General features: G+C 56.5%; 1 protein-coding gene across 1 annotated transcript in view; it reads left to right on the top strand.

The window, feature by feature from the left end:
* Positions 1-22,943, top strand: part of CSMD1 (CUB and Sushi multiple domains 1) — a gene marked incomplete at both ends in the record, with an annotated part of 639,423 nt that overhangs the window by 170,067 nt on the left and 446,413 nt on the right. The gene's annotated exons all lie outside the window — the stretch shown is intronic.

The raw sequence follows: 22,943 nt of genomic DNA, 5'->3' as shown, positions 1-22,943 counted from the left end.
ATTTTGATGAGATCATTCCAGTTCCGCAAACGTGTTTCTCCAAGTGTGCATCAGCGACGGTGAGGGACGCTGGCCTTGCACGGCACCATCGCCTCGACGGGACTAAGATTTTAAATGTGCTCGGTGCCTGCAGTCCCTTGGGCCAGGCACGACTGTCCCTCCTCGGCGGGGAGCTGCACGCACTGGCCATTTCCTAGCTCTGACATAGAGGCCGGGTGTGTCTTCTGCTTGCGGAGCGTAACTGCCTTGAACCCGTCGCTGTTTATTAAGTCGATGAGTAACGCCTCCCTTCGGGCCTGAGGGGTCCACGCAGCTCAGCGCGCTCATTAAGACTGTCCGTGGGAGTAGTGCCAGCGGTCACTAGTGTCTGCCCCGAGTAAGCCGCCTTGGGTCACATGCCTTGAACTTCTCCGCTGAGCCCCGGCCGGGGTGCCCAGGCGGCTGACGTCTGTGCGGCCAGCGTTCCACCTGAGGGCCAGCCTGGACCCGACGCCCCTCGGCCCGGGCGGGCCCCAGTCACCGCCACCACAGCCCCGTCCCCCCTGCCTGGGCTGCCCCTCGATGGCCTGAGCCGCGCGGGGCTCCCATGAGTCAGCAGGACACAAGAGCATCCCCCCACCCCTGCCGGCCCCGCCCAGGGCCCTGAGCCTCCCCCTGCGGCTCCGTCTCTGTTTTCCACATCAAAGGACAACTGACTTTTTAGGGTTTGCAGACGAGGCTCCGGGGCTGCTGGCGAGCAGGCTGTGGCCCTGTGGCCCCGCGGTGCTGGGTGGCCAGCGGTTACCTGGGAGCCGCTCGGCCGGCCGCGGGGCTCGCTGGGCTGAGAGGTCAGCTGACGCCGGCCCTCGCGCCTTCTCTGGGGCAGAAAGAGCCCATGAAAGAAAAAACAGAGTATATGCAAAACCCGTGAAAGGTGCGAAGTGACAGCAGGTGAGAGCAGCGAGAGAGGCGCGGACCCTCATTGCTGCCTGGGTCTGTCCCCGCCGGAGTATCCCGGCTCCACGCCCAGTGCTCACGGCCCAGACCCTGCGGGGGTCCTGGGGGGTTGGGGCAATAAGTCAGTGACCGTCCTCCACGCCGCACAGCTGGCCGCGGGTCCGCGCCGCTGAGAGGGAGCAGGGGTGGGCGAGCCACCAGATGAGCCGGCAGGTGCGTGCAGAGAGGTTTGGGTGTTTTGGGCGTCATCAAGCTCTGTGGCCCACCCATTAACCCATCAGCTGAACGCAGCATGCGTGTCTAGGTGCGCATTCATGTTGTTTCATCCGTAAGGGGGGTAACATTGGGGTGCCCCCATCAGGCATTGGTACCGTTGTGCACTCACCAGCAGCCGGCCCACGCGCACCCCCACAGACCCTGCGCTCCGTCCTTCCTCGCCCCCGCTCCGCTGCTGCAGTTTTGTACCAGCCGTCAAGGTTCGTGGCTCGGCTTGTCTTTATCTGACTGTTCGCTTCCCGCCCGGACACCAGCGCCGCCGGCCGGCGCTGCCCTTCTCCTGCCTCTCCTGCCCCAGCTTCGGCTGCGCTGTGAGCGCGCAACCTGTGAGGCAGCCGCCACCCTGAGCCCGCACCTGCGTCGTGTTCTTTTTTTTTTTTCAAAGATGTATTTATTTACGCACACAAGAGCTGGGGTACAGGCCAGAGGTGTGGGGGGGCGAGAGGATTCCCCAGAGACAGAGTGGGCAGCAGAACAGGTGGATCCACTGAAATCTACTGCTGAGGGGAGCAGCGGGGAGACAGGCGGGGTCTGCTGCGCCCTGTGGGTAGCTCCAGGGATGGAACTCGTGCTGCAGAGGCTGCGGACAGCGTCACAGGTTGCGTCTTAACCCCCTGCGCCCCCAGGGAGGCCCCTCATCCTCTTCTGAACCTGTGACTGACCTTAGATTAGAAACTATTACGACCCTGTTTTCAGGTGGACATTTATTAACCAGGCCGAGCTCCACCCCTAAAAAATAAAATGAGCCGTGAACGCGCCCCTGCGTGCATCTGATCCTCAGCGTGAGCAGCGGGGCACTGCCGTGTCATCATGCTCTGTGGCGCCAACAAAATTAAGTCATTAAAAATAAATAAATGAAATAAAATTGAATACCTGCTGCTCCATAAACCCGATGGCAATTAAAGACACCATGAAAGCTGACCCCTACCTGCCGGAGACCGGCCCCGTGCCAGGGTCGAGTGGGGAACCCGAGAGAACCGAGAAACAAAGCAAGGACAGACTCAGAGCGGGGTGTAAGCCAGGCGGGGCCCGGGGACACAGGCCTGTCCGGGTCCGGCCCAGGCTCCCCGAGAGGCGGCATCTCATGTTTCTGAGACAAACCCCCCCTCTCCCGGTTAGTCACTGGACGGTGAGTCTCTCTGAGCGCTCGGCCTGGTCCGGGCGCGCGTTCCCACAAGGTCCTGCGTCCCCGGGAGTGTTCCCCTCCCTCTCACGCCTGCCTGCTTCTCAGGCTGAGCGTTGCAGACACCGGAAAGGACACTGTGGTCTGGACGCGGCCGGTCTTCCAGCCCGTGCTGACCGGTCTCCAGTCATGACCCCGACCCTCTCCCTGGCCCAGCACCTCACGCCTCGGGGGTCTCCAACACCTGCCAGGGGTTCTCACAGTAAAAAAATCTGGGCACTGTCTTCTGGATGGCGACCTGCTGATGCTGTTAACCTCGAAAAAAATCTAGGCAGTAATATTTTAGGGGAAACAGATAAATAATAAACCAGATAATTAATAGTCACATCTACACAGAGTCTGAACAAATATCACTGGCTGTTCCTGAGCATTAGAATGTTCAGGTCAGGCCGCGGGGTGTCCCTGGGGCCCTGGGGGGCAGGCGCCCTCGTACCCTGTCTGCCACGCGAGGCCCACAGGCCCCTGAGTGGGAGGACGACGGCCCCCGGGCGGCACCAGGGCCGGGGAGGGCTCCGGGCCAGTGTGGTCAGGGCCTGGACGGCGGGCAGGCCTGACCCGGGACCCGCTGGGCAGCGTTTCCTGCGAAGGGAGGCGGCGTGGAGGGTTACAGAGACCCGGCACTGGGAGCGACTCCGGATGCGAGGGGTCGCCCGGGGAGCTGCAGCAGGAAGAGGGACCAGCGCTCGACGTCGGGCCGCACACCCTGCGGAGGCCTCGGGGGTGAGCGTGAGACCGGGAAGATGACAAGGAATGAAAGAAGAGAGAGAAGAGGAATCACGCGGGCTCGGTGCCCGCTGAGCCAGGGAGGGTGGCAGCAAAGGGCTCACCAAGGGAGGCTCGTTGGAGTCAGTCCAGAAAATGCCCCCGGCCTCCCCCCCGGTCCCCCCCTGGCTCTTGTCAGCAGGGCAACCTTCATCTTCAAAGGCCTAGTCAGGGCCCGCGGGTCTCGCTCTTCCCAGTGCCTCTGGCCCCTCGGGGAGCTCGGGCTTGTCTGAGCCAGGAGCACGTCCTGCCCAGGACACCTGCCCCTCACAGCCCAGCACGCAGACCCCCCCAAAGGCCAGTGGGAGAGAAACCCGGGAGAGCAGCGTGGAGACCCGGGAGCTGCAGGTGACTCCAGGAGCCCCGCGGCAGGAGTAGGTGATCGTGCACGCCCGGGCGCACCGCCCTGCAAAGCTCTGGACGGGGAGAGCAAGTGTCGCTCCAGCGAGGACCCCTCCGGAGGGGGAGGGAATAGCACAGAGCACACCCCTGCCGCGGGCTGAGCCCAAGGCCCACAAAGAGCTCATGCGACCCAGCTAAGAGGAAAGAAATGACCTGGTCGGTCAGAGAGCGGACAGAAGCGCGAACTCGACCCTTCTCCAAAGGGGACTCGAAGACGCCCACAGACACGTGACGTGCCCACGCTGCCGGTCACCAGGGCGGGCAGGCAGGGCCAGAGGGAGAGGCCGCCCTTGAGAAGGGCTGTGTCATACCCTGGTGGTGGGGTGTAGCCGGGTCCAGCCCCTGTGAAAACAATATGGAAAATTCTCAAAGTATTAAAAATAGATCAACCACGTGCTCCAACAGGGACCCCCCCAGGCATCTACTGCAGCAAGCGAGCCCACGATTCTGTGTCACCAGGGAGGAAAAGAGGAAAGTGAAGAGCAGGTGGAGACTGCTGTGGCAGGTGATGGGACAGGACTGTAGGAAGGTCGTTTGTGTGGATGTGTACACAGGTGAGTGTCCAGGTGTGTGGACAGGTGAGTGCCCAGGTGTGTAGAAAGGTGAGTGCCTAAGTGTATGGATAGGTGAGTGCCCAGGTATGCAGACAGGTGCGTGCCCAGATGTCTGGGACAGGTGTGTGTCCAGGGTGTAATACTGTGATGGGAGAGTGGATCCCTGGTGGCAGAGGCCACAGCGGGGGGAGTCTGAAGTGAGGCAGGCCAGTGGCTGCTTGTCTGCCGTGAAGTGTCTGCAGGCAGTGAGAAGTAAGGGGTCCCCCAAGTCCATGTCTCCTGCCCAAATATGGCCCATGTTTTGGATGTGAGGACACCGGCCACTTCCAGCCTCTGGACTTGGCGGTGGTTTGCCAGTGACACGGTACCTGGACGTGGGAACCTGGGTTAAAAAGCAGCACAACTGAGGGAATCGGGGCCCCTCCCGTCCACGGGGGCGGCTTGACAGGTGGAGATGGATGGCAGAAAGGGGAGAATTTTTGCCATCGTTCCTGGAAAACGCGGGCCATGTCCCAAGGTAACATAACAAATGGTGTTTGCTCTTCGGAGCCCGCGTCTCAGAACACAAGGTCAGCGGGGACTCCAGTGATCTCCCGGGCTGAGCTCTGCCGGCGAGGGCTGTCGGGGAGGGTGTTATCAAGATGAATAGAATCACTCCGTGTGCCGCGAGAAGGTGGTTTCTGTAGTAATAGGCGTCTGTCTGGGTGAGTTGCGTCCGTGTCTTGGAGGTAGCAGCCCATGCTAAAGGTTATCAGGAAAGAAAATTAAACCGAGACTTTCTGCCGAAATCCAGACCTTCCTGCGGCTCATTCTGCTGACGAGCAGATTCCCGGGGCGGCCTCGCCTGGCCCCCAGCTCTGAGCCTTCCCTGCAGATGTGTTTCTCTCGGTACCGCTCCTCCACGCTTCGCGCCCTGCACATCTGGCTCCCACGCCATGTGCTGTTTCCTTCAGGAAGACGGGGGCCTGCGTGTGCTCACAGGAGTCAGGTTCACGGTGGAAGGTGACGTTTCATGTTGTCAAGACGTCAGAACCCCATAAAAGGCGACACTGTAAGTGCCTGTTTAGAAAGTCAAATCACGAGTGGGGACACCGTCACTCAGTGACCATCTTTGTGTGTTTTCAGAACAAGGATGCATGTGCTCCGAGCGCAGCCCAGGTGAATTCACCCCATTTCTGTAACGTATCATCACAACTTGTAAAAACGTTCCAGGAGCTGCCACACAGGAGCTCTTATCCGCTGTCCAAGACAAGTTTCTGAAGTAAAGATCCTGGAGTTTCCTCTAATTCCGCTGCCTTTTTTGTTTGTCTGCTTGATCACTTGAGATCACTTGAGAATGCACCGCCGTGCTCCCCTGGTTTACTTTGTTCAGAAATAGAGAAAACGTTGAAGGGTTTTAATTTTGCATCGCCGTCTCCCTAAATCAGGCCTCCGAGTGGCCGCATGGCCTTCTTCAGAACTGGGGCAGTGTGACCTGAGCTGTGATGTTCTTGTTGGAGACATTTAAACAGTTCTAAAATATTCCAAACCTCAAGAACAAAGGCTCGTGTTCACAAGCGAATGCGCTGTGCCGACAGCCGTGGGCTGAGCCTGGGAGCGCCGTGCCACGAGGGCGGGCTGTGGGGGCTTTGCAACGCCTTTCTCCGGGCTTTGTGACTTAGTAATTAAGGCGCCACGACAGCACTGCTGGGCGCCCCTGATGAATTTAACATGCAGCCTTCAAGCACCAGCAGGCTGGACGGGAGGAAAATTCACTATGGCAAAGTTGGAGCAAACACGCTTCCCTGTGGCTGGGAAGATGACGTGGGCATTTGGCGAAAAAAGATGGCGGAGACTTGTTGCCTTGTCTTAGGTGTTTTCTTTTTTTTTAAAGATTTATTTATTTATTTATACAAGCACGGGGTACAGTCAGAAGCGCGGGAGGGTGAGAGGATTCCCCAGAGCCAGAGCGGGGAGCAGAGCAGGCAGACGGACCGAAGGACACTGCTGAGGGGAGCAGCGGGCGGCAGGAGAGGTCTGCGCGCCATGTGGGACCCTCCTCCGGTGGCCGGGGAGCAGCCGGGGATCGAACCGGCGCTGCAGAGGCTGCGGGCAGCTTCCCAGCCCAGCGCTCAACCGCTGCGCCACCAGGGAGGCCCATGTTTTATGTGTTTTCTATTCTCTGGACCACAAAGGCTGTTACCGAATATATTCTTTATATTCAAAAAACATATACGGTACCATGAATATTCATAGAAGTGCATATGAGACTTTAAAAATCGCCCAAGAATATGTCCAAGGAATATAACACAAAGAAATTCAGTGTTTCCACCCAACCTGGTCGATCGTAAGTTCATCCCTAGTAAGTCTGACTCTTGCTTCTTATGAAATGTTTGGACACTTGGAGCTGGGCGAGATGACTCTGCAGTGTTAAAAATAATCATGCAGGAAAGGGAGCATTATTGGCATCAAATCCTAAGTTAGCAATTTCCAGATGCACCTTTCTACTTACCCGAACTGAGATCTGGGTAAACCTGTCCGTACTATTGATGGTGTTAGGCGGAAATACGCCCCAAGGGCAGGCATAAGGCCCAAAGCGAGACCTACTGAAATCTCCGGGGTGTGGCCTGTGCCGCTGCTGGGTCTGGGATCACAGCGGAGAGCAGCGCCCCCGGGGCATCCCCGAGCCGCTCTCCTCTGGAAGGGCTGACCGTGCCCGGGGGAGTGTGTTCCTGTGCGACCCGCGCGTTGGCCTCATTAGCCGATGGCAGCTGCTGAAAGTATTAACTGGCAGCGTCTTCTGATAGTCAGACGAAGAGCTCATCGGATCATCCAAGGAGGACCCCGACCCGCGAGCAGCCCAGCAGATGTCATTCTGCTTCATTCCAGTGACCCCGAGTGAGGCTGCGCGGGGAGCGCGTGTGAATGTGGTGTGTGCGGGGGCCACAGGGCGCGGCGTCGCCCTTCCTGACAGGAGGGCCTGCGGCCCGAGCTGTCCTCACCTGCAGACGTGCGGAGGCCGGGGGAGGCCAAAGGGGCCTAATCTCGCCCTCCCTGCGGCGCCTGCAGAGACGCGGCTGGGCCTGCTCCGGCTCCTTTACCTGCGGGGGCCTTGGTGGGGGAAGGACCGTGCCTTCAGCCCGCAGAGTCTTGACAGCCGGCCTGACTGCGTCCGTGGAGGTGGCCCTGCTCTCTTGCCTGCTGGACCGGGGAGGGCTTCCCAGGACACTTTAGAGTAGGGTCACAAACTGTTTAGAAAATGGCTATTTCCTGCAAAATCAGAGAGCCGTGCTCTCCCGGGCCAGCACGTTGCTGCTTCACCGGGGAGCCCCTGGGCAGCATGCCTGGGCCACTCAGCACAGTCCGGGCAGAAGGGGCTGAGGCCTCTCCTGGAGCTGCGCTGACCGGGGAGGGCCCACTGGGTGGCGACTGTAAGCACCGTGGGCCGCGGAGACAGCGGTGTCTGCCCCGTCCAGAAGCAGCTTGTTATGAGTCGCCCCCACCGCAGGCCTGGGGCGGGTGTGCGAGCGGCTGAGTAGCGTGCGGGGTGTGCAGATCCGATGGCTGCTTAGCTGGAGACCATTTAATTAAGATCCGTTTTTGGAGGATTTTCCTTGGTGCTTAATGAAATTCGATCCATCATGCCTATTATTGCAGGCCAAGCCCCACCGCAGCGCGGGCCCCACCGGCGAGGCTGTGCGGGCACGTTCCGCGGCCACCCCTCCCCGCAGGCCGCCTGGGTTGCTCGCTGGCTCTGCCCGAGGCCCGCTGTCCTGCTCGGCGGGGGCTGCGGCCCGTCGGCTCAGCGCGCTCCCAGGTCCTGCGTGGTCGGGCGGGTTGAGGCAGGACACGGAGCAGAGTCGGCGTTCGGACCGAGAGGACGCAGGCCCCGGGGCACACCCAGAGGGAGTGTCTGCGTCGGCCTGGGGGCAGGGGCCGCTGGGCACTGCCCCACCTCAGCGCCTGCCCGTGTCCCTGCGGAGCCACCACCGCTCCCTGCGTCCAGTGCGCTAGGGCGTCCGGGGCCCGACCGCCAGGGTCTGCTCGGAAGGACGAGTTCGTGGAGGTTTTGGCTTTCCACAAGCCCTGACTAGAGAGCCGGTCCCCGGGCACCTGCCAGAGGAAAGGCTGGACGCTCTCGGGAGCCCCCCGTTGTGTGTGTGGGGAGACGGTGACTCAGCTGCTCCTCTTGTGTTAGTTTTATTTTTTCATCTCTTAATTTTAGACACATTTTAATGTGAAGATGAAGTTGTTCTCTACTGCTGTTTGCAGGCAGCTTCTACACTCTGCCTTGGTATTTCATTTAACTTTTATTAATGAGCCTTCCTCGCCCGCGCGTGGGGAAGGTGGGGTTCAGCCTGGGTGGGTGATAGAGACAGAAACCACACAACGAAAGGGCGAATGCAGGGCCCCCCTGGGGGCGCAGGGCTTAAGCACAGCACTAGGAAGCTCTTGGCAGCCTCTGCCGCACGAGATCTGACCCCCACACCCTGGCCTGCACCCCAGCTCTTGTGTGCACAAATAAATAAATCTTAAAAAAAAAAGAAAAGAAAAGGTGAATGCAGACAAAATAAAATCACTGCTGAGTTCCTGGGGAAAACCGCAGGGTGGAGTTAGACCGAAAGGCTAAAATCAACATCTCCCCGCTCGGGCCTGCTCACACTCCCCGAGCTGAGGCGGTGCTGACTGGCCCCTCTCAGCCTCGTCACTGTGAAAATCCCGGTCCCACGGCCACGTCCCCCAGCCGCGGCCAAGCAGCCTGTTCCGGTAAACCCGGGAGCAGCTATTTTTTTTTTGTTGTTGCCAGCGGATTTGAAACATAGTTTAAAAAATGTGTTTAGCACTTATGTTACCATTTCACCTCCTTTTACTAAATTTTCAATGCAAGTGGTTTTATCTCTCAATTTAAACATGGACTGGCTGTCCCGGCTGGGGCGTGTGTGTCTAAAATTTAGCTCATGTCGTTTCTCAGCGTACGTGTGTGGATTTGCATTTATTTTCTCCTATTTATGACTTTCTCGGCTGCCTTTATTCTTTTTTTTTTTAATTTATTTAGTTATGCACACAAGAGCTGGGGTACAGGCCAGAGTTTGGGGTTGGGGGTGAGAGGACTCCCCAGAGACAGAGCGGGGAGCAGAACAGGTGGAGCCACTGAAACACGCTGCCGCGGGGAGCAGCGGGGAAAGGGGAGAGTCTGCTGGCCGTGTGGGCAGCTCCCTGGCCGGAGGGAACCCGCGCTGCAGAGGCTGCGGCAGCTTCATAGGTTGCGGCTTAACCCCTTGCGCCGGCACTAAATGTGTTTGCAAGTGTGACATCAGCTTCTGTTGCTCCTCTTCAGGCGTCTTGTTTCCAGGGATGCTGGAAGAAAATGACCCAGAGGGGTGGCAGGCAGGCCGGTGGGGGTCGCGGGCCCGGAGGCGCCGATTTGCTGCGTGATTCCTGAGCGCCTGCCCCGGCCGCGTGACTCTGCTGGCTGTGAGGGGACACGGTGGTCTCGTCTCAGCAAATAGAAGCGATTGGCAAAATGGAAACGGCATCATTACGTCTCAATTTTATGTTTCTCTCAAGTTATTGGTCAGGAAGAAAGGGAAACAACACTTTGCTCTATTTTTAACACAGACGAGCAGTTAGTCCTTTTTTTTTAACGTTGGCAAGAATTGAAATGAAAAATGAACCCGCAGCAGTAACGACCGGGCGTGGCCGGTTTTTGCCTCGTCACTGGTTCTCCGGGAGGAGCACACAGAGCCGAAGGGGTTGCACAGATCCTTGCACTCACTCTCACACGAGGATCCTTGTTCACGCTCAGTTGTTTAAATACGTGGCTTGGGCCAAGTGCCGAGTGTGTTCCTGGGAAACCCGGATTGAGAGAAGCTCTGACACCAGCTCGGCTGTGGTGAGAATGGAGATGGCGTCTGCTCAGAGCAGACGCCAATTCTGGTGAAACGCCAGCTTTAAGCTTTGGAAAGTGTCGGGGCTGGGGGAATAGAACCCGCCCTGGAAGGAGAGAGGTCACCTGGTGCGCGGGAACGGGAGAAGCAAGCTGCTGTCCTAGATGTATTGTTAAGAATCAACGTGGGGCCTCCCCGGGGGCGCAGCGGTTGAGCGCTGGGTTGCGAAGCTGCCCGCAGCCTCTGCAGTGCCGGTTCGATCCCCGGCTGCTCCCCGGCCCCCGGAGGAGGGTCCCGCATGGCGCGCAGACCTCTCCTGCCGCCCGCTGCTCCCCTCAGCAGTGTCCTTCGCTCCTTCTGCCTGCTCTGCTCCCCGCTCTGGCTCTGGTGAATTCTCTCACCCTCCCGCGCTTCTGACTGTACCCAGTGCCTGTATAGATAAATAAATCTTTAAAAAAACAAGAACCAATGCACATTTTTTGTAGAAAGATGTTCCAGTTATGAAGATGAAAATAACCTTAGCTGCAACGTCCTTACTCAGAAATAACCTGCAGGTATTTTTGTTGTATTTTTTCATTTCACTCTCGATGTATATGTGGAAAAGATCATTTTATGGTCTTCTTTTTCACTTACACAAAATTCCACAGGCTTTTTACTGTCCCTAAAAACTATTCTAAAATTTGTGAAAGGGCCTCCCTAGTGGCACAGGGTTAAGTCTCAGCACTGTGAAGCTGTCTGCAGCCTCTGCAGCAAGAGTCCCATGCCCGGCCTGGGAGCTGCCCACAGGGCGCAGCAGACTCTCCTGCCTCCCGGCTGCTCCCCTCAGCAGTGGATTTCAGCGGATCCGCCTGTTCTGCTCTGTCTCTGGTGACTCCTCTCACCACACCTCTGGCCTGTGCCCTGCTCTTGTGTGCATAAATAAATAAATCTTACAACAAATAAAATCTGTAAAATGGCACCGTATCACTGTACACATTGGTGGGACATTTTTCCAGTAAATACTGAAAAGTGTGACAACTGAATTATATGGAACTGCTACTTTTTAACTTTCTGAGGAACCCCCAGGCTGTGTTCTAAACAACTGCGCCCACTTCTGGCTCCCCAGCAGTGGAGTGGCCCCTCTCTCCGCAGCCTGGTCAGCGCTTGTCCTGACTGGTTTTCGGGATAAGGCCGTCCTCACAGGTGTGAGGTGTGAGGCGTGGGGCATGGCCTTGGGGCATGGGCCGTGGGGTGTGGGCCGTGGGCGTGGGGTGTGAGGTGTGGGCATGGGGTGTGGGCTGTGGGCCGTGGGCATGGGGTGTGAGGTGTGGGCATGGGCCGTGGGCATGGAGTATGAGGTGTGGGCATGGGGCGTGGCATATGGGGTGTGGGGCATGGGGTGGTGTCTCTCCGTAAACTAGTTTACTGGACAATACCCGGTCGGCCATGGTGTTTCCTCACTCGCCTCCGAGCTCAGCGTGCTCGGGCTGGACGGCCCCCGGTGGGGCTCCTCTGCAGGCGCCATGGCGCGTCCTGTGCAGCCTGGACCAGGTGGGTGCGGGGACTCGTGGGGCAGGAGGCGCAGCCCCGCCTGCCCCTTCCCGTGGTGACGGCTCCCGCGGCTCTGTCCGGGGTGGGGGGAGTGAACATGACTGAGCTAATTCTAGGAAAGGCAAGAGTTCTCGGGTGGCACCCCAGGGCCCCCCTCGGGTGGCCCCACATGCACAGGCGACCTGCTGCACCCGGTCGCAGGGCCCACGACGCCAACACTCTGCACATTGAAGGTACAAACAGACCCTCGTTGGGACCAAATAAAACGCCCTTTCACCAAGTACTGTGGAGCTTTTAAATGATTTAATGGTATATTTAAGGCATTTTAATGGCGTGATGTTTTATTCATTTGCGTGCCTTATTTTATGAGTACTTGAAGCTTCAAACACATTTCAAGCTGTTACATGTAACGGTCCAGGATCACGCCTTAGCCCTGCGGCCTCGCACACACCACGGCGACCCACGTGGGGCTGGCCGTCTGCTTTACGGCGACATGCGACACCTGCAGCGCGCACGCGCGTGGCTCGGCTCCCGCGACGACCCAGTCACATTCAGGGAAACTGAGTCACCATGAGACTGCCCTCGCTGAGCCCCCGGCTCCCAGGGCGGTTCTGGCCTTAGGTCCTGCTCCCGAGAGAGTCCAAGCGAGAAAGGAACGTGGCCTCAGGGCTCACAGCAGCCTCCTGCCCCTGCCCCGAATTGGAGCTGGGGCCGGTGCAGGCACAGACCAGCTCAGCACCCTGGGGCGCTGCTGGGAGGTGAGGGTGAGCCCGAGAGCAAACACTAGATTGTCTGATGCGCCGCCAAGCCCCTCGCCAAGATGCAGGAGGAGGCTCGACAGCTTCATGCACGCCGCAGTAGGCGGGAGCTGGGAGCAGTTTTAAGGTGTTGATCCCCAAGAGGGCTGCTTCCAAGGGGAGGCCTGTTCAGCCCCGTCAGTTGTCCTCGCTGCTCAGGCCGTGCAGGCCAGGAGCTGGCTCAGCCCGAGGCTCGGGAGCCTCCTGTGCCGCGGAGAGGGCCCAGGGCAGGCGAGCAGGTGTCCCGAGATGCCCCTGTGAGTGTGAGGCCCTGGGGAGGAGCAGGCCCCGGAGACCGGTACGGAAGGCGTGGGAGCTGGTGCTGATGGCACAGCCGGGGGCACAGGTCCTGGAGGCCATGGTGCAGCCAGCAGCCAGGCCTTAGGCAGCACTGGGCGTGTGTCTGCGGTGGAGGGTGTGATGCCGCTGATGGAGCAGCCCCTCGTCACCTGCAGCAAAGTGCCTTGGTCCAGACCCTAAAAGCAGAGACCGGGCGTGCTCCCGTAGTGCGTGGAGCCAGCCTGCCCCCGCAGCGGGCCCCCCAAACGTCTTCACACCCCGCGGATGCCTGGCGTGGAGCCGCGTCTGGTTGTCTGTTTCCCAGGCAAGCGGGGGAGCGAGGCCCTTCTCGGGAGAGTCTGCGTGGGTGTGTTTCTGCCTTTTCATTCTGGCGAAGTGACCGAGTCTTTCAGCAAAGGGTCTTTCTAGAACTCCCTGCACACTCCCTCGCTGACTGTCCGGCCATCACACCCCGTTTCCCCGCGGAACAAGCGGCGCTGACGCCTGCCAGGCTTCGTGGTGGATTATTTCTTCCCTGGAGCTTTTGTCACTTCGTCCAACCCGATAACAGCCTGAGAGCAGTCCCCTGACTTCACGTGGCCAGTTGTTTACAAACAGCTGTGTGTGGTCTTGCGGGCTTTGTGTATTATTGTCTCTGGCAAAAAAAACAAACAAACAAACAAAAAAAAAGGCAAGGATTGTGCCTTTTATTTTATCGCCTCTGGTGCTGATACTCAGGTGACCGGTGTCCGGCTTCATCGGCTCATAGGGACTTGGCAGCGTGAAAACGATGCTTGTGCGTCATCTCAGAGATTCCTCCATTTCCCTCTCCTCCTCCTCCCTCCTCTCACCGTCCCGCGTCCCTCCTCGCTCCCGCCCATCTCCCCTGCACGCCCCACAGTGGCCTGATGAGGTGCCCCGGCCAGGCCTCCAGGAGAGAGCAGGGGCGGGAGGTGAGCACGAGCAGGACTCCTGAGCTTCGCAGTCTGGCCGCGTGAGAGGGCAGTCAATAAGGGGGTGGAGAAATGTGCAAGGGCAGCCGTGATCTGTCGTAAAATGCAAACCTCCCCCGGTGCCAGGACGGCCTAAAAGCAGCTATAGCTGATCTAGTCCGAGAGGTCAGGAACCCGCCCTGAGGAAACGTAGCCGGATCAGAAATGTGACCTCACTGGGAGAGTCGGGGGAGTCGGTGGAGCCGGTGTGTTGGCAAAGGGGGAGCTTTATTTGGGACTCGGTTGGCTGGGCGGGAGTTATACTCAAATCTACCTCCCAAATGAAGAAAGGGCGTAGCTTGGGTGGTATTTGGGGACGGGGTTGTGAATAAAGGGGCCAGATTTTACTTTCTAAAAATGAGGTCAGGGGCAAAGACGTGTGGCGTGGGGAGGCCCCTGGCGGTCGCCGGGGGCAGCTCGTGTGTGGAGAAGTACCAGGGGCTTCTCTTCAGACTCTGCAGGTCTGAGTTTCTGGGGGGCCCTTGCCTTCGCGGAGCCCCCACCTCTGGTTCTCAGTCTCCAGATCAGGGTGGTCCAAAGCCACCGCCTTTGCTGTGTTCGTGAAAAGCAAACTTTGGAAACAAGAAGGAGGGGAGGTGAGATCCCCCTCTGTCTTCGTCTGGCGTCTGACAGCAGTTTGCCCGCCCAGGCTTGGTGCCCGGCTCTGTGCTAGGAGCCTCAGGGACTGGTCTCAGCCGCTTCTTGCCACAGCTCTTTGTGGGGTGTCAGGGGCTGCCATCAACTCCCCCATGGTGCTTTCTGTGCCCCGAGTTCATGGTGGGTCTGAATGCATCCCGCCCCCCCCAGACAGCGTCTGTACGGAATCCAGGCTCGAGTCCGGGGAACCGCCCAAGGGAGCCGTAAGCCTGGACTGGAATGTGGGGCGCAGCCCCTGAAGCTGGCTCTCGGGTTCTGTGACAGGGCGATGCTCAGATGGCCGCCGGCTCACAGGCCACGTGCCCCTCACAGCCCAGCCCCTGCCAAACTCACATCCTGCGGCCTTAACTCCTCACGCGGGGCCCTGGCTCGAGGGCCTTCGGGGGGTGCGGTGGCAGGGGTCTGGTTGGGGTGACGCGTGAGGGTGAGCCCCAGGATGCGCCCCCTCCCGGCTCTCCCCACTCCCGACCCCGCCGCGAAGGGGCCCAGGAGCGCCTCCTCCCGTCAGCTCCCCAGGCTGGGCTCCCCGGGGCCCTCACACTGGCTGGGCCCTGAGGGTGGACTCCGGCCCCCAGGACGGAGGAAATAGCCGCGGTGTGACCCCGGCTGAGGGCCTGTTGCTAAGTGAGTCCAAACACAGGCCGCGGGTTTGCTCCTGACCCACCCCACCCGGCTTCCTGCCCTACCCCTTACCAGGAGAAGGGCCTCCTTGCCAGCTGCGGTGCGCGCCCAGTTCCCAAGAACGTGACGGGAGGGGGTGCAGCTGGCAGGCCTCGGGCCGGGAGCCCTGCGCCCCCTGGGCCCCAGCCACGCGCAGGAGCAGCACAGGAGCGTCCTCGCCCGGGGCTCCCGCCTCGGAGACGAGCCTGCCCCGCGGACAATCCGGGAACTCAGTGTTGTTAAGGGAGCGTCAGTGGGGGCTTTGGGGAAACCTAATCCTTCTCCTCGGCCATGTCGAGAGTAGCGTGCGGTCCTAAAAGCTGCCCCCCGGTCTTTCCCCGGCTCCTCTGAGTCATTCCATATTGTTGTTTTTAGAAACCCTTCGTGGGTCTGCATAGCGGGAAGGTTGATTAAATTTGCTATTAATTATCAAAAAACGATTCCAGTATAACTTTGACAACACGCCAAGTTATTACAACCTGTTTATGGGTTTATTTGAGGGGATTTCATTTGAGGATTTCATTTCCCTGGCAATTTACCTTTTATAGGAAATAGATTTGAAAAGTCAGGCAGCCTGGCCCTGCGTGGGGGCCCTCGACCCCAGTTTCCCCTCTACCCGTTTCTCTTGAGACCTGGAGACGGAGCCCGTCTGCTTGACCTGCGTCCGCGGCGGGGTCCTCGCTCCCAGGCACACGCCTCCCTCCCAGGGCAAGGTTCTGACGCGCAGGTCAGTGTGGCTGCAGGAGCCCGCGGCCCGCATGGCCGGCCCAGCAGGCGGGGCCTGGACAGCTGGCGCCTCTCGGTGCCCACGCCGATTCAGCCGACGTCACCCTGTCCTAGCTTCCCCAGTTCTCACCGCTTTCTGGGTTTAGAATGATCAAGATTTACGTTCTTGTGGGAAAGACACGTGTCTTTATCTGTCGTCTCTTTGCTAATTAAATAAACTCTTCATTTCGAGACAGTTTCAGCCTGACACCCAGGTCTGGAGAATGGTGAATGGTGCAGAGCCCTCTGCCCGTCCTGCTCTCCCACGGAGCCACGTGCAGGCAGGGCATGGCGGGATGCCGGCAGGATGGAGACTGTCCACCACCCTGGAGGCCCTCTAAGTGGACGGTCACACCCACTTCCCCCACCTGGTCCACAACACTGTCCATGCGGCGCTGCGCTGTCCCAGGAATGATCTATAAGTGAAATGTCATGGTGTGTGAGCTGCCGGCACTGTTTCCCCCGCTCAGCTTGTTCTTGGGGCGGCCAGGTTGGGGCACGTGAGTCTGTCCTCTGTCTTTTCGTTGCTGAGTGACGTTGCATGTACGGTTGTGCCACGGTTGCCATTCGGTCACTGCGGGAGCCTGCAGGAGGGTGGCTGTGCGGAGGACGGAGCTGGATGTGAGGCCGTGAACTTAGGGTGGGTTAGAGAAAGGTGTACCTGCCGACTCTCCACAGTGAACCCCTGCAGCGTCTACAGTCTGTCAGGCAACGCTGCTCCATTTGTAAAAAAAGACACCTGGACCGTTGGAGCTTTAGTCCATCTGGGTAGAGTCCGTGTAGACACTGGCGTGCAGGCTTGGTGTGGTCAGAACTTCCATCTCCAGCGAAGTCCAGCAGCACACGTGGTTTGTTCTAGTTTCTTTAAGAAACGGCACCATTTTCTCTTCCCCCAGGATGCATGCGTGATCCGTTTCCCGGGCACCCTACCTAGCGTTTGAGATGATCAGTGCTTTTAACATTTGGCCACTTTGGTAACTGCGTCGTGATCACTAACCTCGGTTTTAGTTGATTTGTCTGACGAGTGCCGTGGCATCTCCTTCCACACCTTGTTCGCGTCTGCATTTCCTCTTCGGTGAAATATGTCTCCACGCCGTCTACCCTCTGCCAGCGGGTTGTTTTCAAGATGCTCTCTAAGGTTCTCTGTCCCTCTAGATGCTCAGCAGTCTTTGTCAGAGACCTGCTTGGAAGACGCTTTCCACAGCTCGTGGCTTCTCTCCTCGGCCCCTGGCAGGATCTTTCATGAGCAACAGCTTTTACTCCGAGGTGCAATTTACCTTTTTTGTCCTTTTGAAGATTGGGATTTTTTTTGTTGTCACATTGTAGAGCCTGAAGATTTTTTTCCTATTTTAATCCAAAAGTCTTTATAGAGTTCAGTTTTATGTTTAAGTCCATGGTTTATTTTGAGTTATTTTCTGCGTAGAATCCTAGCTCTAGGTTTGATTTTTAAGCCAATGAATTACAAAGAGCTTGCAATTCAACAATAGAAAGATGACACCATTAAAATGGCCAATAAACTTGAATGGGCGCTTTTCCTAAAAAATGAAAATAGCCAAGAGTTAATGAAAAGATACATAAAGTCATGAGTTGTTACAAAAAAAAAAAACAAACACCTTTTTTCTATCCTTCTCAATAAATGGGCTAGCTAATTGCACTCTAATCCATATTTTGAGGGTCTTTCAGTGCTTATACATCAGTTTTAATTTCTCTATGAGTAGCCATTATGCTTTTTTTAAAAAAAAAAAAAAAGATTTATTTATTTATCTACACAAGCACTGGGTACAGTCAGAAGCGCGGGAGGGTGAGAGGATTCACCAGAGCCAGAGCGGGGAACAGAACAGGCAGACCGACGAAATACACTGCTGAGGGGAGCAGCGGGCACGGCAGGAGAGGTCTGTCATGCCATGTGGGACCCTCGCCGGCGGCCGGGGATGGAACCGGCGCTGCAGAGGCTGCGGGCAGCTTTGCAGCCCAGCGCTCAACGGCTGCGTCACCCGGGAGGCTCTAGCCGTTATGCTTTTGTTATTAAAATAATATTTTTAACATCTCCTTGCACCATACTTAGTGTTTGCATTACCTACATGTTTCAGCTCAGTTGTTAAGTGAGAACAGGTTATATTTTCTTAAGACAAAATCCACAAAGTTACATACATAGTTGTTTGGCAGAAACTTATTTTAATTTCATTACTTGAACTCTTTACTTCTTCATTACATTTTAGTTAAAGGTAATATTACAACTGAGCTTCTTTTTAAAAATTCTAATTGCCAGAGATTTTCCTTCAGTTAAAAATAAAAAGAAGTCAGGGTTTGTGCCTGTGGCTTATATTCTCAGTCTGCACAGACACTCCTTGGGCGCCCTGCACCGTCCTGTCCCCCGGTCCTTCGAGACAGGAGCTCGAGTGGGGTCTGGGAGCGACCAGGACATTAGAGGGGCCCTGTTCCCATTATAGTTAGAAAGAAAAGCTTTGCAGGAGGAAGGAAATAGATTAAGTTACTTCCAAAAAGGGCAGGTTTACTGTAAGTAAGGGGAGATAAATAAAGGGCGCTTGCACAGACACAGCGGGCAGGAAGGGCTGCCCTGAGGTTTGCTGAAAGAGGCCTGCCTCGTCCCGGGCAGTGGCGCCGGAGGATGGGGGTGTTGGGGTGGGGGAGCTGCCTCTGCTGCGTTGCCAAGGGGGAGGCTGGTGAAGAGAAGCCCCTCGTCGTCCCAGGCGGGCAGGAGGGCTGCCTATCGAAAGGCATTTTTTTTTTTATCAGGTCGAAGACTCAAAGTCGAGACTTAGACTAAATCCCGAGCATTATTCATAGAAAGTAACCTCCCTGGCTCCTCTCGTGGGCGAAGTCAGCAGCACGTAGATGATATTAGACGCGACCGGAGGCCTGTTTATGTGTCAAACGCTCGTTTAACCTCATTTTCAATACAATCATTGCTGGTGTGTTGACCTAGAGCGAGAGTTCCGGTCTGGTCAATCAAATACGCCAATCTCCCGAGCTTGTCCGCCTGTGTAAACAGATGGGGCCCAAGAAATAACCTTTTCCCTACCTACACTATGAATAAATTTTGAAATAAGAGCGAGGCGATGGGAACTCACAAATAGGAGGCAACCCGGTTACACACTAGTCCACTGTGGCAACTTGAGCTGGTGCCGACGGCCCGGAACTCCGGACGGGGCCTGACCTTTGCCATCTCTTCCCCGCGAACTCAGCAGCTTTGCAAGCGCAAAGCCTGGAGGCAGGAGAGGGTAGGATCCCATCTCTGCTCTCCAGATTTCTAAGAGGGGGTGTAATGATGGCGCGTAGAGAGAGACCAGGGCATCGCACCCATGAGGTCACCTCCAGAGGGAAGGAAACCATTCGCCAACACGGGTCTCCTTCCCTCTCTGTGCGTAGTCATTGGTGATTTGCTTTCGCTGCTATCTGAACTGAATTCTTGAGAAACAATTTACCTTGTTGGGAGTCCCAAGTGCAGACTCGTGTGTAGCCCACCGCAGTTTAAAGAAGGATCAACAGACAGTGCGAGAGACAACATTGGCAGCAGCAAGTGTGGGCTTAGCGTGGACCCGCGTGGCACAGGGAGAGGGAAGAGTCCCCGAGCCTGGTTCAGAGACGCATGGAAGCATGTTGAACTTGTTGACTGTCACTGGTTCGTGTGCAGAATTACCTAATCCGTGGGTAGCAGAGCCCTAATCATAAGGGAACAAACCCACTTCAAATCTCAAAGTATTCTCAGTGACGTACGTTGGTGGACCGTGACCACGGAGGTAGTTTGCATGAATAACAACGTGAAACATCTAAGTTTTTCTCAGGATCTCACACGCTAACACTGGATGAAGACCAGTGCAAACGCCTCCGTTTCGGGCACCAAGGAAATGTGCTGAAGCTAGGTTTTCCTCCGATCTTTTCTTTTTGCCATTTGTGTTATGATTATTTTCAGCCTGGGGCAACTTAACCACCGAGTATCACACTGAGACCAGCAACCCCTGCCGACTTCTCGAGCTGAGTTGTTATCTAGGACTCCTAATGTAAGTCATAAATCACAAAGAAAAGTGTCTGTTTTGAAGCAAATAGAACAATCATGATCACGGTTTCTAAAATTTATCGCAGAAAGTCTGTTTCCCGTAAGTCTTTGCTTCCTTTAAAACTCAGAATTTAGAATTAGTCTAGAGAACAGAATAACGTTTTTGGATCCACATTGTGAGAGTTAAACTACTGTGATGAATGAAGCACAGCCGCAGAATTCTCAGTAATAGGAAAAAGTCACTTCATCTCCTGGGCCTTCACTGCAGAATGCAGACTAACCATCCGTGCGCCGACGTGCCCACGGAAGGCGACGCTTTTAATTCACCTGTGCTGGGGACTGTCACTTTCATCTGGTTTCCTGAGGATCTTTGCATGAAATTATCTCTTCACACTGGCCAGGATGTTGTAGGTTTTAAAGTCATTTATGTAACGTCTAAAACTGCCACCTGGCGTTCTCACAGCTAATCATCTCTGGAAAGTTTACTCAATGGTCTCGCCAGCTCCCCTGGTCTGGCTTCCGGGGCCAGGTCCGCCGCCTTCCCCAGGCTGTGGGGTGGGCTCTGCTTGCTCCATCTAACGTGAACCCCCCTCCCTCCCACAGCGGAGAGGAACAGGCTGGGTGTGAGAGGGCCAGTCTCCTACGTGTGCTTCAGAAGCTTTTCACTGATGTTCATGGTGAGCTTGACAAGACACGCCAAGCTGTCCGCGGTTACCCCTGGCCTCCGGGTGTGGGTGGGGCGGGACCTACCTTCTTGTGTGTTTCTCCCAGGCCACCCCTGACGCTCACGGCTCTTTGGGACACGCCTGTTCCAGCAACCGCTCCCCCTTCTGATGGGATGGAGCCTCCACTCCCTCCGCAGCCTCTCCTTTCCGCTGTGTCATTGAAACAGGACACTCGGTTGGACCCTCCAGCTTCTTCTAGCTCACGCACAGCCCCTCATGTCTTAGAGGACTCAGGACTTCAGGAAGCTCTCATTTTGTCTATTTTCTTTGTGTTTAGGGAACTCGAGCCAGAGAACGGAGTTAAATTCCTCACTTTCATTCTGTAAATAGTGCTGGGACTTGCCACATGAGCCACTTTTCCTAATTCAGAGCCAGGGTGATTGATAAGAGCCTTTTAATTTCAATCATCACTGTTTTGTGCCTTGAACCAACCCCCCCACACACACTGAACATACTCCCTGCCCATCACACAGCGCAAATGAGAACGAGACATGTGTGTTTAATTCTGGAAGTGTTGGCATGTGACCTGCATGACCCGGGGGCACCCGGGGGCCCCGAGCTACTGAGAAGTGCGTGGTGCAGCATCCTCCACGTGAAGGCGAGGGGAGCACTCTGGCAGTGTGCAGAGAGAGAAGAGGGGGCAGGAGGTTACCACTAAGTTTCCTAATAAAGTTACCCATGTCCTCACGGGAAAATGCACGCAGGGTCAGCCCAAAGCGGGGCGCCTGCGGCCCCAAAGACCGCCACACGTCTGCGGTGTCTTCTGGCGGGAGCCACGACACAGATTGTAGCATGCGCCAGAGAGATGGGAAAGAGGAGAGATCCAGAATTCAAAATCTACCCAATAATCCACCGTGAACTCAGGACGGTGGCCGCACGGTCTCTCAGGGTCCAGGACAGCCTCAGCCCCTCCCGCGCGGCCCGCCCGCATCTCCCCCAGGCCCCTGCACCGCTCTCCTCCGCTGCCACCCCAGGCCTCCTCCCAGCAGCGCCGGCTGCACCCTGAGCCAAGGAGCAAGAAGGGCTGGCCCTGCTGCCCCCTGCTGCGTGGCCACGGCCCACCCCTCGCTCCCCAGCCCCAGCCCCAGACACGCAGTTCCAGGGACGCCGGAGCCGGGCCGAGGAGGGAGCGAGGGTGGGGACGGCGGTGCCTCCTGTGCACCGGGTGCGTGCGCCACCACAGAGGGGCCCCGGCCGAGAGCCATGGCAACCTGGCGGCTGCGGGCGCATCCTCCGGGCCCCCGGGGTCCCCACCTGCAGAGGCCCCGAGCAGCGGAGACAGAGGGGGGTTTAGCGCGAATGTGGAGTTTGACTGCAGAGAAGCCGCTAAGGTTTACCCGCCTTTGATTCACGTTCACTTGCTGGAAGTTTCATTTCCACAAATGATAATAACCAAGTTGCACAGGAAAAAAAAACCAACAAAATAAAACAAGAAAACTATTGGAACTGATGAAGATTCAGGGCCCAGAGCGGCCCCTCTTCCCTCCAGGCGGCCGCGCTCCACGGCTTATTGATCTCCAAACTCCAGGTGCCGTCAGAGGGGGGTTTTATCAAGCTTCTTTCTGGAAATGCCTGTTTTCCTTATTTGTTGGTGTTATTTTTTTGTTATTGGGGTGGAATGGACATACAACATCACGGGGGTTTCAGGCATACAGCACAGTCACCTGATGTTTGCAGAGATCGGGAAATAATAACCTCTATGAATCTGGCGCGCACCTGTCGCCATCAATAGCCACACGTTTTCCCTTATGAAGAGAGCCGTCACGGTCTCCTTCATCCAGGAGACTGTGGAGACGCCGCCCCCATCCACGCTGCCCCCAGCACGGATCTGTCTTGTACCTGGTGTTCTGGAACTTTTGATCACTGTCTCCGCTGCAGTGACCGTAGCTCGTGGCGATGAAACACTCCTGTCACTTCTTAGCAGCCCTTTGCTCTATGCCAGTTTTCAGACGCCCTTTAACACATACACGTTTGACTGTGGGATTTTGTACTTCACTGCGATTCTTCGCTCAGCAGAAGCAACGCGCCGATTTTAACTTCTGCTTCTGGCAGCTCACTCCGGTGTTGTATTTTCCCGAGCGATCACCAGCGCATCCAACAGCCTGGAGTCCCTGCCTGGCTCTGCTCAGCTTGCATGGCAAAGGGTCCCTTTCTCGGTGTCCTTATCCCTTCCTGCTACGTGTGTGAAATCATGAACAGATCTTCAGGTTTATTTGTGATCGTTGAGGGAAGTAAATTCAGTAGCAAAAGATCAGAACTTCTGCTGACGCTCCTTCTGAGCCAGAAGACGTTTTTCGCCCTGCGCTTGTTTCTCAGCTGAAACCTTGAAAGCTAAACTAGGATAAGAACAAAGAACAAGAGGCTCTAGATGAAATGAAGTGATTTTGTTTAAAGGAAGAAGAAAACCTTTTGCACTCTAATTAGAAATCAGTAAAATAAAAACACAGCATCAGCTCTCAACTGCATTTGTTTCAAATCTGGGCCCTAGATTTGAAAAAGCAGAAGTTCCTTTTTGCCAGTTTGCATAACCGATCCTAATC

Source organism: Talpa europaea, assembly GCF_964194135.1.
Source record: "Talpa europaea genome assembly, chromosome: 4".
Taxonomy (NCBI): domain Eukaryota; kingdom Metazoa; phylum Chordata; class Mammalia; order Eulipotyphla; family Talpidae; genus Talpa; species Talpa europaea.
Note: the sequence above shows the minus strand (reverse complement) of the source record. Positions and strands in the feature narration are given on the sequence as shown.